The sequence below is a fragment of the Felis catus genome, chromosome D1, assembly GCF_018350175.1.
Source record: "Felis catus isolate Fca126 chromosome D1, F.catus_Fca126_mat1.0, whole genome shotgun sequence".
NCBI classification, from domain to species: domain Eukaryota; kingdom Metazoa; phylum Chordata; class Mammalia; order Carnivora; family Felidae; genus Felis; species Felis catus.
In genome coordinates, this window is record NC_058377.1 from 473,596 (window position 1) to 490,181 (window position 16,586).

The 16,586-nt window shown below is 38.6% G+C and overlaps 1 long non-coding RNA gene across 3 annotated transcripts in view; it reads right to left on the reverse strand.

The window, feature by feature from the left end:
- Positions 1-1,117: 1,117 nt before the first annotated feature.
- LOC109491750 overlaps positions 1,118-16,586 on the reverse strand; it is a 105,912-nt gene continuing 90,443 nt past the window's right edge. For 2 of the 3 annotated variants that reach the window (XR_006585831.1, XR_006585832.1), the window contains 2 exons: positions 8,556-8,683; positions 6,490-7,467 (listed from right to left, as the gene is read on the reverse strand). This is a non-coding gene — a long non-coding RNA (uncharacterized LOC109491750). Of the gene's footprint in view, positions 1,177-6,489; positions 7,468-8,555; positions 8,684-16,586 lie in introns of those variants that run through there. The other variant, XR_002145205.2, reaches the window with a different exon arrangement.

Genomic DNA, 16,586 nt, shown 5'->3' on the forward strand with positions numbered 1-16,586 from the left:
CCTTTAAGAAAAAGTACAAAATTTAAAAATCATTTTCATGGATCCAAAATTTACAGTTGATAAAATTCTAATATCTACTCCTAATGTATGTTTAAAATAAAAAACTTTGTACACTAAGAGTAACAGACACATCATTACCATGGTGAAGAATACCTATTTCAGATAAAACCAACAGGAAGATATACTAGAGATGCTCCCATCAACATAAGGAATAAGATAAAGATCTGACTGTACATTACTGTTACTCATTAACTAGGAACTTCTACAAGATGATAAATATAATGTGATAAATAAATAAGATAAAAGGTTTTAAAACGAATATAAACCTATTAGTTGACAGATGATGTAATTGTTAAAAAAATTAAGATTTTTAACTGAAAACTATTAAAACTGAGAAATAAGAAATGTGTTTGGAACAATGTTAGAGAATAAAGGAAAACAGAAACTTCAGTGGTTTTCCTAATGCTAGCAATAGCCAGTCAAAACATAGTAAACGCTACAAAATATAAAATAAATAGAAATAAATTTAACCAAGAATTACAAAACCCATGTAAAGAAAATTGTAAAGCTTTAAAAAAAAATGAGTCAAAGTGTACATAAATTATACATTTACTGATACTTGGATGAGACTGGAATTAAGTTTGTAGAACATTTAGGATGTAGTATTTTCAGTATTTCCCCTCTGTGGATGGGTTTTCTCTCATTTATTTTTTCTAAGAATAAATGTGACAAAAGCAAGTAAATTCATTTTTAAAAAGCAATGAAAGGAACTTGCTGTATAAAACATTAAATGATTTAGTAAAGCCACAATAAATAGCTTGTTATTCACAAAATAGAAACATTAAAAGACTAGAATAGAAAGTTCAGTCAAAGACTTCAGGATACAAAAGATTTTATAGTATGATGTAGAACCTATCTTAACTCACTGGGGGAAATGAATCCATATTGAATTAAAGAAATTTCTGTCTCCATCTCTGCCGTAAAAGAAATGGGATCCAGGGGTGCCTGGGAGACTCACTTGTTGAGCGTCCAAGTCTTGATCTCGGGTCAGGTCATGATCTCGCAGTTGATGATTTCAAGCCCCACGTCAGACTCTGTGCTAACAGTGCAGAGCCTGCTTGGGATTCTCTCTCTCCCCGCCTCTCTCTGCTCCTCCCCTGCTCGTGCTTGCTCTCTCTGTAAGTAAATAAATAGAATTAAAAAAAAGAATATAAATAATGGGATGCATTGAATTTTTAAAAACCATAAAACCTCTAGATTCAGGTGAACTTCTTTTTTAATGTTTAATCTTCAGGTGGAGAATGCCATTCTAAGGATTCACCAAAAGAACTGACTAATAAAAGCAAAGATTTACATCTGGGTGTATTAAATGTAATATATATAATGAGAATTGTGCTAAGGCCACCCACCCAAACCACTGTGTCCCTGGAGGGCGTGCAAAGAGGACGGGGTTGAAAGTCCCAGCATTACTGTGGCTCATGGGTCCTTTGGCAGAACTCGCCTCTCAAAATTCAGAAAATGTCTTCCCATTTGATTCCGATCAGCTTCACGGGCCAGTAATCACACACATGTTTTTGGGGGCTGCGTTTCTTATTTCGGCCACATTTCATTCCATTGTCTCCTGCCCCCTTCCTTCCTCGCTCTCCTCCCAAGAGCAGAGCCCTGCAGTCCTCAGGCTTCGGTTGAGGAGCCCCTCACCCCTCACTCCTGCCCCCCCTAAATCCATCAGGGATTTACACACCTGGGATTTGACCCGTGATTGTATACGACACAGTTATACATCTCTGTGGGTTCAGTAATGTCACGTCACGGTTCCCTGTTTGGGAATGAGAAGCAGCAGCCTCTTCACTGCCGAGGAATCTCTAAACCTGAGGACTGTGGGCTCTCATCACATCTGCAGACTTTCTGATACTCTTCACAGCTCAGCCTCTTCCCTTGTGGGACTGGGACACAGCCAATGGCAGCCAGCACTTGCTAGGGACGTTTGTATTTGTAAGCCCTCCTTAGAGTGAACACCTCGTCTTTAACAAAATTATGTGGTATGTATACCAATACAATTTCACATACCATTGGTGGGACATTGTCAAAAATCACAAGTAGATTTTTTTTGAGAAGTAGGGAAGTTTATTGTGACAGGATTTGGTTTTGCTGTGATAGGTATGGTTTGATTTCTCATCTCTTTTAAAGTTTTAATTTTTAAATAATTTCAAATAAAAAGTTGTAGTAAAGTTTCTAAAAAGTGGAAAGAACTCACATTTATCTTTTACCTATATTCACCAATTATTACGTTTGTATTTATATTCCAGATTTGGTACATCATCATCGCTCTACAATCCCATTACATTTTTTCTCATCCACTGGATAGGAAATTGAAGATTTCATACCCCTATACCCCAAAATATCTCAATGTGAATTTCCTAAGAACAAGGATATTCAGATACAGCTATCATGACCAGAAATTTTAATATTATGTCATTCCCTTGTCAATCTTCTGATCTTAATCTGATTTTGCAAATTATTCTGAGAATGTCCTTTCTGGAAGTTTTGTTTGGTCCAGGATCCAGGGCAGGCACACACACTGCATTTATGTGGCACGTCTGTTTAGTCTCCTTTGATCTGGGACAGTTTCTCAGCTTGTCTTCTCCATGGCATTGGCATTTCGAAGGCATAGGTCATTTATTTCTGTGGAATGTCCCTCAGTTTGGGTTTGTCTGGCATTTCTTCATCATTAGATTGAAGTACTACTTACCGGCTAGGAATACCACGCACACACACACGCACGCACGCGCGCACACACACACACACACACACACACACACACACACACACACACACACACACGGTGCCTCAGTATACTTGGATAAAATTTGGGAGATTATGTGTTCAAATACCTTTTTCTGAGCCATCCTCCCCCCTCCTTCCTTGACTCCAGATGCAGATAAATTATTCTACTCAATATCGTCCCAGCGACTCCTAAAGCTCTGCTTATTTTCTTTCGGTCTTGTTTCTTCTTCTTCTTCAGATTAGATATTCTCTATTCTTTTCCTCTGTCATCTGAATTCCTCTGTGAAAGCCATGCAGCGACTCTCAAATTTCAGATGCTGTATCACCCCCAGCGCAAGTCTACCAACATCTCCCCTCACTCCGTGTGGAGCTGGAGCGGCCCCTTTGAATCCCTGGCTTGCTCACCCCAACATCTGGACCATTACTGCTAATAAGTAATGGTTTACATGTTAATTAATTTTGGATTGTATCCTGGGAAAACTCTGGAATATTATGTTTTGCAGACTAGAAAAGTCTGATATTTTTTGCCTCGAAAGCAATTTATTTGACTGAAATTAAATTGCAGGCTGTTTCTCCTGTTTGGCAGTTCAAATCTCAGTTCGGTTCTTCCACATTTACTTAACCTTTTGTGTCTGGTCCTTATGTGCACAGCACAGGGTCAGCAAAGACTTGGTCAGAGTTTACTCACAGAACTTGGGAATCACCCCACCCTGGCTCCCCGTTCAGGAATCTCCCTCCACTTCCCAGCTGCTGAAACTGCCCTGAATTCTGGGCTCTGTTGCACAGGCTGTGAGCACTCTAGATGCCGGGGTTTACCCCCCGTCCTTGGTGGCTGCTTGGCCTGTCCCCAAATAAAAGCTATAAAAGGGAAAAACTTACTCCATGTGGGCCTCTTCTTCCAAGTTTTCTCTCAAGAAATCCTGACTAAATTATTCATTCACCCTCAGTGCCTTTGTGTGTTTTTTGTACCTTGTCTAGAGTTAATAGTTGTTACAGAACGAAAAAAAAAATGTTTTTAATGTTTGTTTATTTTTGAGAGAGAGACAGAGACAGACACAGACAGAGACAGAGACAGAGACAGTGAGCGAGCAGGAGAGGGGCAGAGAGAGAGAGGGAGACACAAAATCCGAAGCAGGCTCCCGGCTCTGAACTGTCAGTGCAGAGCCCAACGAGGGGCTGCCCCTCGAACTCACAAACCACAAGATCATGACCTGAACCAAAGTCAGACGTGCACCCAACTGAGCCACCCAGACGCCCTGAGGCTTACAGAAATTTAATTTGTGATATAGAAGTAGGCACATCGTAGTTGAACTGCTAAAAACCAAAGACAGATGATCCTGAAGGAAGCCAGTGGAAAATAACCCATTATTCATAGGGAAACAGCAGTTCAATTAACCCATGATTCCTCCCTCGAGGGCCAGAAGACAGTGGTGCCGCTTTTCAAAATCTTATCAAATCTGGATTTTGAGTCATAGTTGGATTGCGTGGGCACAGGGAAAGTTAACCCTTCTTAGCTTGTGTATGATTTGATCTTTATATCTGTGTATCTGCTCCGTTTTAGAGTTTGTGCTGTCGTAAGGGGTGACAGACGGATTCACTCCTCTCTTCTTCCACATGGCTATCCACTCACCCCAGCAACATTTGTTAAAAACTTCGCCCCTGTCCCAGGGATTTTAGATACGACCTTTCTTAGCTTTCCCCTTCTCTATTTCCCTAGCTATTCCTGTATGCTTATTTTTCCACATGAACTTTGGTATCAATTTTTCTAACTCCAAAAAAAAAAAAAATCCAAACAAACAAACAAACAAATAACACTTTCTGGCATTTTTATTGAGTTCACATTAAAATTATAAATTAATTCAAGCAAACCTGACATATTTGTGATTCAGAGTTATCATATCCAAATACAAGGGATGTCTTTTTTATTTGCTCAGGTCTACTTATGTTTTGCAGAATTGTTCTAAAGTTACTTTCTTTCTTGTGAAGAACATTCCTAGGTTTAAAAATTTTTATCCCCCTATTTTAGATATGGTTAATGTTCCATTATATTATCTAAACAGTTATTTTGTTGACAAGAAATCCATTAATTTCTGTGTTCATTTTACATCTGGATACCTTCCTGAACTCGTTTATTGTTTTAGTTTATCACACATGATTTAGAATTTTCTAACAATACCATTATATCATTTGAACTAGAGATAGCTTTTCTATTTTTTTTTCAAATTCCTATGACTCTAGCTATTTCCTGTTGCCTAATCCCATTGGTTAATGAGACCAGTGCACTTTAAAATAGTAGACTAAATATATGCAGGTATTTAACTACATACAAGTGGAGGGGGGAACACCTGGGTGGCTCAGTCGGTTAAGTGGTTAAGCATCTGACTTCGGCTCAGGTCATGATCTCACAGTTCATAGGTTCAAGCCCCGTGTCAGGCTCTGTGCTGACAGCTCAGAGCCTAAAGCCTGTTTCAGATTCTGTCTCTCTTTCTCTCTGCCCCTCCCCCATGCTCTCTGTCTCTCTCTCTCTCTCTCTGTCTCTCAAAAATAAACATTAAAAAAAAACAAGTGTGTTAAAAAAAACAAGCATGTGAAGTGTGTGTGTGTGTGTAAGAAAATATCCATCAATTCCTGTTTTCTGGAAGTTTTCAATTTTTAAAAAAAAAGACTTTCTAAGCAACTATGGAGATAATTATATGATTTTTCTTCTTAGATTTATTAATATGGTCCATTATATGAATGGATATCTTACTATTGGACCATTTTGCAGTACCAGAATAAATCCGAATTGATCATTATATATTACTTCCTAAATATGGTATATGATTTTGCTCTCTAGTATTTTATTTAGGATTTGCACCAATGTTCACAAGAGATACTGATCTATGACATTCTTTTTGTGCTCTTAAAGTAGATGTTTTGAAAAGCATTCAGCATCAACAAAGGGAATGTTGTGAGATATTTTTGGTGCTAAAAGAAATTATGTTACTTTATACAAAGCAGATATTGGTTAACAAATAAATTAGGTGTCTGGTGATTAGGAAGTTATATTTCAAACATTTTGTACCTAACATGTTAGTTTATAAAGACTACAGATACTTATGAATAAGTTCTTTACTGTGTTTTAGTAACATTTTAGGAAATTGGTTGAGGGTTTGGCATTAACATTAATGCATTAGAGGGTTTTTTCCACATAATAATACATAGGGTCCTTATTAGTGTTTTTGCATAAATGTCATTTTTCCATGGACATATTACTGATGTAATTTCTCGTATGACAATTCTCAATAATAAGACCTCAAAATGCATAAAACAAAAAGTAATAGATCTACAAACAGAAATCCACCATCTCAGAGATTTTAACATGTCTCTTTTCATATGTGATACAGGAAATCTTTTTTACTGAAAGATATAAAAGATATGAATAGATTGGCAAACTTGGCCTAGTAATCAAACATAACAACACATTATAGATGGACAAGCAAACTGAGCCAGACTGTGTCGGTAGCCTGTTTGTGAATGAAATGTGATGTAAGAATGGCGTTCACATTTTATTTATTTATTTTTTAAATTTTTTTTTAAACGTTTATTAATTTTTGAGACAGAGAGAGACAGAGCATGAACGGGGGAGGGGCAGAGAGAGAGGGAGACACAGAATCGGAAGCAGGCTCCAGGCTGTGAGCTGTCAGCACAAAGCCCGACGCGGGGCTCCAACTCACGGACCATGAGATCGTGACCTGAGCTGAAGTCGGACGCTTAACCGACTGAGCCACCCAGGCGCCCTGGCGTTCACATTTTAAAAGAGTTGTGAAAAAATGAAATTAAGGACAAATGAGTGACAAAGACCAGATGTGGTCCACAAAGTCTAGACTGTGTTATTTGGTTATTCATAAAAAAGTTTGTGCTAGACAAGCTACAGAGGACACTCCTTATAAATACACCTGGAATATTAAAATAGCAAAGAGAAACTCATAATGAAAATTAGAGGGGTGCCTGGCTGGCTCAGTTGGTTGCACATCTGACCCTTGATTTTGACTCAGGTCATGATCTCACAGTTTGTGAGTTCAAGCCCCGTGTGGGGCTCTGCACTGACAGCATGGATCCTGCTTGGGAGTCTCTCTCCCTCTCTCTGCTGTTCCCCCCACCTCAAAAATAAATTTAAAAATGGAAATTAGAATAGAGTTTTTAATAAATGATAAAAATGCTGCTGTATCTACTTGTAATATGTTCACCAAACCCAGTTTCATTTTCCTCTTTCTGAGCACGTAAGAAAACATTTGTGAGTTATGTTGGAGCCACGTAACTAGCTATGAGGAGTTCTGAACATTTTTGCACATTAACTGACACTCTTCCAACTGATAGATTATATCTATGTCCCCTTGCCTTGAATTGGGATCAACTCTAACAACTCACTCTTGGCCATTAAAATGACACCTAAGCTCTAAGGCAAGATACAAGAGGCCTCACTGTGTCCATTTAGTTCTCCTGGGTCACATGTATTTGAAGTGAGTCGGTTAGAAGTCCATATACCTTGAGGCCTCCATGCTGTGAAGAATGGACCATGGGGAAGGGCTTCCTGGAGGTATTCTGGTGAAAAGTCCCAGTGCCAGCCATATGTGTGAAGATATTCCTGATTTCAGCCCTTAGCCTTGAAGTGACTCCCAGCCAGCGAGTCTTATGGAATACCTGATGCACAAAATTAGTGAATGGAATAAAATGGTTATTTCATGCTACTAAGTTTTGGGGTGCTTAGTTACACAGCAATAGTAACCCGAACACTAACCAATGGAATAGAGGTGGGAACTATATATACCACCTGTAGACCTAGCCACAAATCCCTCCTACTATTAAGTCTCTTCTACAGTGGCTCTGTCCATGATGCTTGGTGTCACTGTAAGACGGAAGGAGCCTGGTTCCTTGAGTGGAGCTGGGTCAGTGAAACCCACCATACACTCACACATGAGTGAAAAAAAACTCTTCTCTGTGCTGATACCAGATTAATAGCCCATCCTATCATACAAACACAAATACGTTCTGCAATTTGAGGGATGAAACTAAAGCAGAATTTATGGAACTTATCTCTAAATCCAAAAGTTGTAATGAGCAGGGTGGTGAAAATTAGTGACCTAAGGCATCCATTTCAAGATGTAATAAAAACAAAAGCAAAGTAAACCCAAAGAATGTAGAAGAAAAGAAATAATGACAACAGAAAACAAAGGAATAAAATTCAATTATGAAAAATATAAAATTTAAAAAATCCAGTTTTTCTAAATTAATGAAATTGGTAAACCTAATGTAAGACTTACAAAGAAGAGAAAAGGCAAAAGGAAGCAATTTCTAGAATTGCAAATGGAGATATCACTGCACATCTTGATGCAGCATCAGGATGGTTTGAGGACCCAAGGAGGTGGGGTCCTGCAGGACCAGCCAAGACAGTGACTGGCTGCATGCAGGACGGAAATCAGACATGAGCCAGCAGGAGGTGAGAGCTGTGTTTGTCGAAGACACAGAAGAGAGCAGGTATAGGCAGCCCATCAAGGGGACACAGAAAGGAAAGGAGCATGAGTCTCATCTTCGCTCAGGATCTGGGACTTTTACTGATGACAGTCTGGCGCACATGTCCTCTCAGGCATCCGGGACCCGGTCAGAACGAGGACAAGGTCCAGGTATCCATCCTAAGTCACTTACTACCTGAAGCCGGGGGTCTTGTGTTGAGTTGTCTAGCTCTGGCGGTCTGGAATACGCATGCGATGGCTTTGCCTGGTCATTCTCACCTGGTCTTTCTTTAGATGTGCCGTCTTCTACAGAATCATTAACTCCTTGTCCCTCACAAGGAGGACATGCACTGTTTGCATTCGAGGCATGTGTAGAGTGGCGGTACAGGTCCTGGCAAAAACAGAACCTGGAGAAGGAGGAGCAAGAAAAAACAAACTAACAAACCTTTGTCTTTCAGGGGGTCCCTTTGGTTCCCCTGTGTCAACCTTACAGATATTAAGAATCATGGGAAAATATTATAAACAAGGTTATGCCTGTGTGAAAGCTGAAAAAATTCCTAGAAAAGGGCATCTTATCAAAACTAACACAAGAAGAAATAGGAACTCTTACCAGTCCTATATTACAAAAAATTGAATCAGCATTTAAAACTGTCTCATAAAGAAAATGGTGCCAAATGACTCCACTGGAAAATTCTACCGAGCATATTGAGAAGCAATGAATCTAGTCTTAAACTAACTCATTCACAGAAAGTAAAAGAGGGTACGTTTTCCAATTATGTTTACGAGACCAACCTAGTCTTAATATCAGAACAACCTGGATAATGTAAGACAGAAAACTACAGGTCAATCTCCTTCATTGCTGTGCACTCACAGATCTCCAGAAGTCCAGACACATGTGAGCGAGCCAAAAACACAAATAGCTAAAAATCATGTACATTGTGAGCAAACTTGACTTTATCCTATGAATAAAAGGGGGTTTAATATTTAAAAATCAAACAAGTTATTTACTGCATTAATAATTTCAAGGAGAAAACTCAAAAGATCACTTGTCTCTTTATTTCCTGTGTTTGGTTTTTATTCTAAGTGAATAATTCTGGATGTGAGTAAAGATTTTCTAAGATCCGTGCAATTTTTCACCTGCTTCTCATCTGTTTGCTATATGACTTTGCAGAGCCTCCCACTGAAGAGGTGGTTGATTTCCTCACCTTTTGACCCTGAGGAAGACTTCCTTTGGCCAGGGTTTTAGCAGACGTGATTCTCTCAGAGCTGCAAATGCTTCCCACTTCCTCTCCTCCTCCCCTAACACACCTGCTTCTGCCTCAGGGCCTTTGTCCTTCCTGCTCCCTCCCCCTTGAGAAACCCTCCCTTGCAGATATCTGCACAGCCCACTTCTTGCCTTCATCCCCATCTCTGCTGGATTGTTATTTCATCAGGGAAGGCTTCCCTGAATAGTTAAAATAGTGCATCTGTGAAAGAGAAATTCAAGACATCTCTCTAACCTATTTCCCCAGTTTTCTTTACAGCATGGAATTGGCTGTCTTCCGGACTGGATTATGAGATCCATGAGTGCAGGGACTTTTTCTATCTTGCCACTGAATCTTTAGTGCCTGGAATAGTGACTGGCATATGGTTTGTATTCGAGGGCTATCTGCCACCTCAAAAGCATGCCTTGAATCTTACGGATTCAACCACTTGAATATTTATCAATTTAGCAAAATATAATGCACCAGAACCTGATATGTGTTGGGATAAGGCTGATGAAGTAAGAAGTTACTAGAAGATAGAATAGTTACTTAAGATGTGATTGAGAGTTTTTAACCAGAAAGTACTTAACCATGGAAAGTACACACTTGCCATTAATCTTTCCAGCTATCCCACACACAGAGAGAGAATCACAATCTGGATTTTTCATAAAAAGCTATATGAGGAATTAGAAAGAAGAGAAATGTTTTGGAGAATTTGAAGGAACAGCTCAGAAAAAATAATGAGTAAGAAATCTCAGCACGGATGAAGAATTAATGCCAGAAAGAAAATGAAAGAGGCATCTTCACTCTAATAAATGCGTATTTGTGAAATAAAAAACACAGAACCATACGGACTCAAATGCACAATACAGAGTGATCTATAAAACCAGATATTAAAGACAGGAAAAATGTGTCAAATTATTTAATTGTCTTTAGTTGGAACCAAAATATTGAGATGTTAAGAATGTGTTTGCATAATTGAATATGTTGTTTAGTAAGTAGGCAGATGATAAAGGATTGATGGTTTTAACATAACAATGGTGTGCATTAAAATACAATTGGAGACACAAATAATAGATGCTCAACAAAAGCTGAATTCTGAGAATTACTTTCAAGGAAGTGACTCAGTAAGTGCAGCAGTCTTGTTCAGACCATGTAGATGTTTTCAGAGCCTTAATGGAATGACTAGATGTTTGAAGAGGGGGAAAAAAACTATGTGCAACAGAGTAAATAGCTTGCCTAAGTGAGCCTAAATTAGTCTGAGCTATTTTTAGTCTGTGATTCTGCCCTAGAAGGCCCCTGGGAATTGGAGGGAACTATGGAGAGAGAAAATTTGTTTTTTCCCAGCTGAATAATACCAAGATATTCCTGAAATACATTTGAAAAGGCTTTACATTCCAAAGATAACTCAGTTTCTGTCAGTCACAGAGAAAGTTTATTTTTATAACACATTTCCTCCAGTGGGTCCTCTCTTTTTGCTATAGGCAGTGGAAATAGGGAAGTCAACTCTAGGAGTTAATTTTAAGTCAGATCAAAAAAATGTTTGTTTTTTTTTCAGCTTGGGAAAAATTATTTTTAATTTTATCTGTCTGTATATCTCTGATTATCCCCTCAAATCCAAATCCAGACAGTTCTCATTTTTTTTAATGTATTGAGACTCTCAGTTTCTGGTCCAACACATAAAAGTGTTGGAAGTTATCACTTCAGCCTAACAAGTAAAAAACTGAGAAAACTGAAACATCAATTATTCTTCTTAGATTCATACAGGCAGGGAGGTTATAGGGCAAATGTCCAGAGAATCACAAGTGGACAGGGCAGAAACCTCCCTGGGATCCAGTACTGAGATAGGAAAACAGGAACTGTAGTTAATAAATTGCTGGAGAATATGCTAACTAATTTGGATGTAAATTTTTAAAAAAATAAAATAAAATAAAATTTATTAAAAATAAAATAAAATAAAACAAAATAAAATAAAATAAAATAATAAAATAAAACAAAACAAAACAAAACAAAATAAAATAAAATAAAATAAATTGCTGGAGACACAGTAGGGATAATTCTGGGGAATAAAAACTCCAGGGGACTCAATTACTGAGATGGGGAGGGGGTTGGGGGGGCTTGTTTATGAATTTTACCTCCTGAAATTCCACCGGATTCTCACAGTGAATATCAGAGGAAAATCTCCCAGTGCTTTCTGCAGTGGGAGGGGAAAAAAGGACCATTTTAAAACACACAGAGCATTCTGTTCTTCTTCAGAAGGTCTGCCCTCAGGAGAAACTACTTAGCCAGAGCTAACCTGCCAGTGTTTTCCCAGACTGTAAGTGACCAGGCAGAAGGAAAATGCCCAGCTCTAGCTCCTGCTGCCCATTCCACTCCAGGGGGCAAAGGGCAGACTGAGAAACTGTGTCAGGTTCACAGCCTAGAGGTCAAGGCTCACCGAAAGACAGATCTAACCACAGGACTACAGAACGCTTCTCCCCGCCCCATATTACTGAAAGCCTATTTGTAACAGTTCCATTTACCTAGGACATGTCCAACGAACAGTTAAAAAAATTGCAAGATATGTTAAAAGACAAAAAACAAAACAAAAGTTTGAAGAGATGTAGCAAGCATCCGAACGAGACTCAGATATGGCACGGATCTGGGAATTATGAGACCAGGAATTTATGAGCTATGATTAATATAGTAAGGGCACTAATGGAGAAAGTACACAGAATACAAAAGCATATGGCAGTGTAAAAAGAGAGATGAAAACTCTAAGAAAGAATCAAAAAGAAATGCTAGAGATCAAAATCATGATGACAAAAATAAAGACTGGCTTTGGTGGGTTTGTCACTAACCTAGGAGCAGCTGGGGAAAGGACTTTCTGCTTGAGAATATCCCAACAGAAACCTCCAAAACAAAAAATCAAACTGGAAAAATCAGAACAGAATATCTAAGAGTTATTCTGCAGTTCGGCATAATGGGAATACAAAAAGGAGAAGAAAGAGACAAAGGAAAAGAAGACCTTTAGAAATTAATGACACATAATTTCCCCACATTAATGTCAGATACCAAACCACCGATCCAGAAATCTCAGAGAACACCAAATGAGATAAATGCCTCCAGAACTACACCTAAGCATCTCATTTTCAAATTACAGAAAATTCAAGGTAAAAAATACTGAAAGAAGCCAGAGTGGGAAAAACACCTTGCCTGTGGAGGAGCAAAGATAAGAATTGTATCTAGCTTCTCCAGTATCCTGCCAGCAAGAAGAGTAAAGTGAAATCTTGTGTTGAAAGTCAGCCAGTTAACCTGTCAAGTGTTTTCCCAAACCACCAACCTAGAATTTTGTACCCTGTGAAATTATCCTTCAAAAGTGAAGGAGAATAAAGAATTTCTCAAACAGAAACTGAGAATTGAGTGAATTTGTTGCTAGTAGACTTGCCTTGCAAGAAATGTTAAAAGAAGTGTTTTTAGGGAAATAGAAAATGATATACATAGGTCAGAAATTTGGATCTACAGAGAAAGGAAGATCATTAGAGAAAGAGTAAGTAAAGGTAAAATAAGAACTTTTATTTTTCTTATTCTTAATGGATCTGAGTGATAACAGTTTCTTTAAAATAATAACAGCAACAGTGTATTTGATCATGTACACTCATGTGTAGATACATGCTTATATACATAAACATGAGCAAATTGAGTGACAGCAATGATACAGAGACAAGAGGGGGAAATTGGGATTATTTTGTTACTATGAAGTACTCACAACTACCTAAGGTGTTGTGCACTTTAAAAGTGGACTTCTATTAATTATAAATGTGTGTTATAAGGTCTAGGGCAACCACTAAAAAAAGCGTAAAAAATAAGTATAACTCAGCAATAATATGTTGTGTAATTAACAATTTATGAAGAGGACACATATTAAGTGTTCTTCCAAAATTAAATAAAATTAAAATTAAAATTAAAGAAATAAAATTGATATGCTAAGAGAGGTGAGAAAATAGAATCATATAAATTACTCAACAACCACAAAAGACAGAAAAACAGTGGGAGACAAAACAGGAGCAAAGAGCAAGGACAACAAACAAAAACAATAAAATCTGGATTTTGCATTGTCTACAGTTGAATATTAATCCAACTATAGACAAAATCACTTTGAACATCAGTGGTCTACATGCATGAATTAAAAGAGACTGTCACAGTGGATCAAAACCAAGATGCCGTTATGTCTTCTATAAGAAACCTACCTTGAATATAAAGACACATCTACATTAAAAGTAAAAGGATGGAGGAAGATGTATTACGCTAACACTAATCAAGGGAAAGCAGGACATGCTGATCTTTGACAGAGCAGATTTCAAAGTAAGGCAAATTACCAGGAACAAAGAACGGCATTACATGGGGTGCCTGGGTGGCTCAGTCGGTTAAGCCTTTGACTTCGGCTCACGTCATGATCTCACAACTTGTGAGTTCGACCCCCACATCGGGCTCTGCGCTGACAGCTCAGAGCCTGGAGCCTACTTCAGAGTCTATGTCTCCCTCTCTCTCTGCCCCTCCCCAGTATGCTCTCTGTATCTCCCTCTCTCTCTCTCAAAAAAATAAATAAAAAACAATAAAGAATCTTTCAATAAAAAAAAAATAAGGGCATTATATAATGATGAAGAAATCAATTCTCCAAGAACACGTAACAATCCTCAACATAACAGAAGAGCATTGGAGAACTTGAGGTAAAAACTTGATAGAACCACTAGAAAGAAGAGCTAAACCATGAGCACAGCTGGCGTGTCCAGCAGCCCTCTATCAGAAATGAACGGATTCAGCAGTGGCGTGATGGTGGAAGTCAGCAATTGGATGTAGTGGACATCTGCAGACGACCTCATGCATCAACAGCAGAACACACATCTTCCTCAGGCTCATGTGGAACACACCCAAGGAGAGACAACATATTGGGCCACAAAACACCTTAATTGCTCTAAAACTATTTACGTCTGCTCTCAGACCACAGTATAATTAAACTAGAAATCAGTAGCAGAACAATGGCTAGAGATTCCCCAAATACTTGGAGGTTAAATAATATACTTATGCCACAATTTTATATTATGCTAAAATAAACAAAATAGAGAGCTTAGAAATAGACCTGTACAGTTCCAGTTAACTGATCTTGGATGAAGGGATGAAAAAATACAAAGGAGAAAAGAGAAGCTTGTCAACAAATGGTGCTGAGCAACTAGACATTCCCATAACAAACAACAACAACAACAACAGCAAAAGAATTTATACACACACCTTTCACTCTTCATGAAAATGAACTCAAAATGGATCACAGACCTAAATGTAAAATGCAAATCATAAAACTTACAGAGAGTCACATAGGGAAAAAACAGAAGGCCTCAGAGTTAGTGATTGCTTTGTAGATAATAACACCAAAGTCACAATCCATGAGAGAAACAATTGATAAGCTGGACTGAATGAAAATTAAAATTTTCAGCTCTAAAAAAGACATTATCAAGAGACTGAGAAGCCACAGACTGGGAGAAAACATTTGTAAAAGACATATCTGAGAAAATACACAGTGAACTCGTAAAACTTACCAATAAGAAAATAATGAGTTGAGACCTTAGTAGACACTGTGACCTAGGAGATACACGGATGGAAAATGAGCACCTGAAAAGAAGCTCCACATCATGTGATCAAGGAAATGGAAATTATAAAAGAAGTACCACTACAACCACCACCGGCATGGCCAGAAGAGAGAAAGAACACTGACGATATGGAACGTCTTGTTCACTGCTGAGTAAAAAGCAAAATGGCAGTTGCTTTGAAGACAGTTGTGTTTTTTTACGAAATGAAACATGCTCTTACCAAACGATCCAGCGTTCTCCTTGTTATTTACCCAAAGAAACTGGATGCTGACTTCCACACAAAAATCTGCACATGCATGTTTATAGTAGCTTTATTCATACTTGCTGAAATGTAGAAGCCACCAAGATGTCCTTTGGTAGGTGAATGAATAAATAAATCCAGATGATAGAATTTTATCATGAAAAGCCATGAAAAGACATGGAGGAAACTTAAATGCACATTGCTAAGTGAAGGAAGACAATCTGAAAAGGCTACAGACTGTGTGCTTTCGAACTATATGGTGCTCTGGAAAAGACAACACTATGGAGACAGTAAAAAGATCACTGGTTGCCAGTTGTTAGGGCGGAGGGAGGAATGGGCAGGCAGAATGGAGGATTTTTCGGGCAATGGAACTACTCTGAACAACACGATAATGGTGGATGCATGTCACTATACATTTATCCAAACCCATAGAGCGTGCATCAAGAATGAACTTCCATGTGCACTATGGACGCTGGGTGACAATGATTTGTCAACGTAGGTTCATTGATTATAACAAATGTATCACTCTGGTGGGAGACGCTGCCAGTGGGGAGGCTATGCCTATGTGGGGCTATGGGCACATGGGAAATCCTTGTCAACACCTACCAATTGTGCTGTGTACCTAAAACCATTCTAGAAGATAAAGCCTATTTTTAGAAAATATTTTGAGTTCCACTTGATGTCTAGCACTGTCAGAGATGCTGAGACACAGAGGTGAACCACATATATGGTACCAATTCTAAGAAGCTCAGGCTGTTTTTGTTTTGCTGGAAAAACAAATGCACTGTGATGGCGTCTGTGATGGGTTAACAGAATGGCCTGGGGATGCCTGGGGCAGGGACTGCATCTTTCTCTAACATCAGCGGAGACATCATAGCATCAGGAGACTGGACACTAGGAGTTAGGGCAGGTGGCAGGGGCGTCCCCAGACCTCTGGAGAGCTCAGTCTGATTGAAGCCAAGATTCGAAGCAGGAAGTGGAGAAAGAAGAGATGGCCTGACTTCCAGGGAAATCTAACTTCCCAGGGAAAAGTATATTCCTGAAAATTCCAGTCTCTGAATACTAAGCTCAAAATCTCTCCTGCTCATGTTCTTCTTCATATCCTCCTCCATGAAGCCTGATTCCATTTATTTTCTTTTCCTAAAAAGTTAGTAGTCTTTCAGAAACTAGGAAAATCAGTTTTCCACAAAATATTGACTTG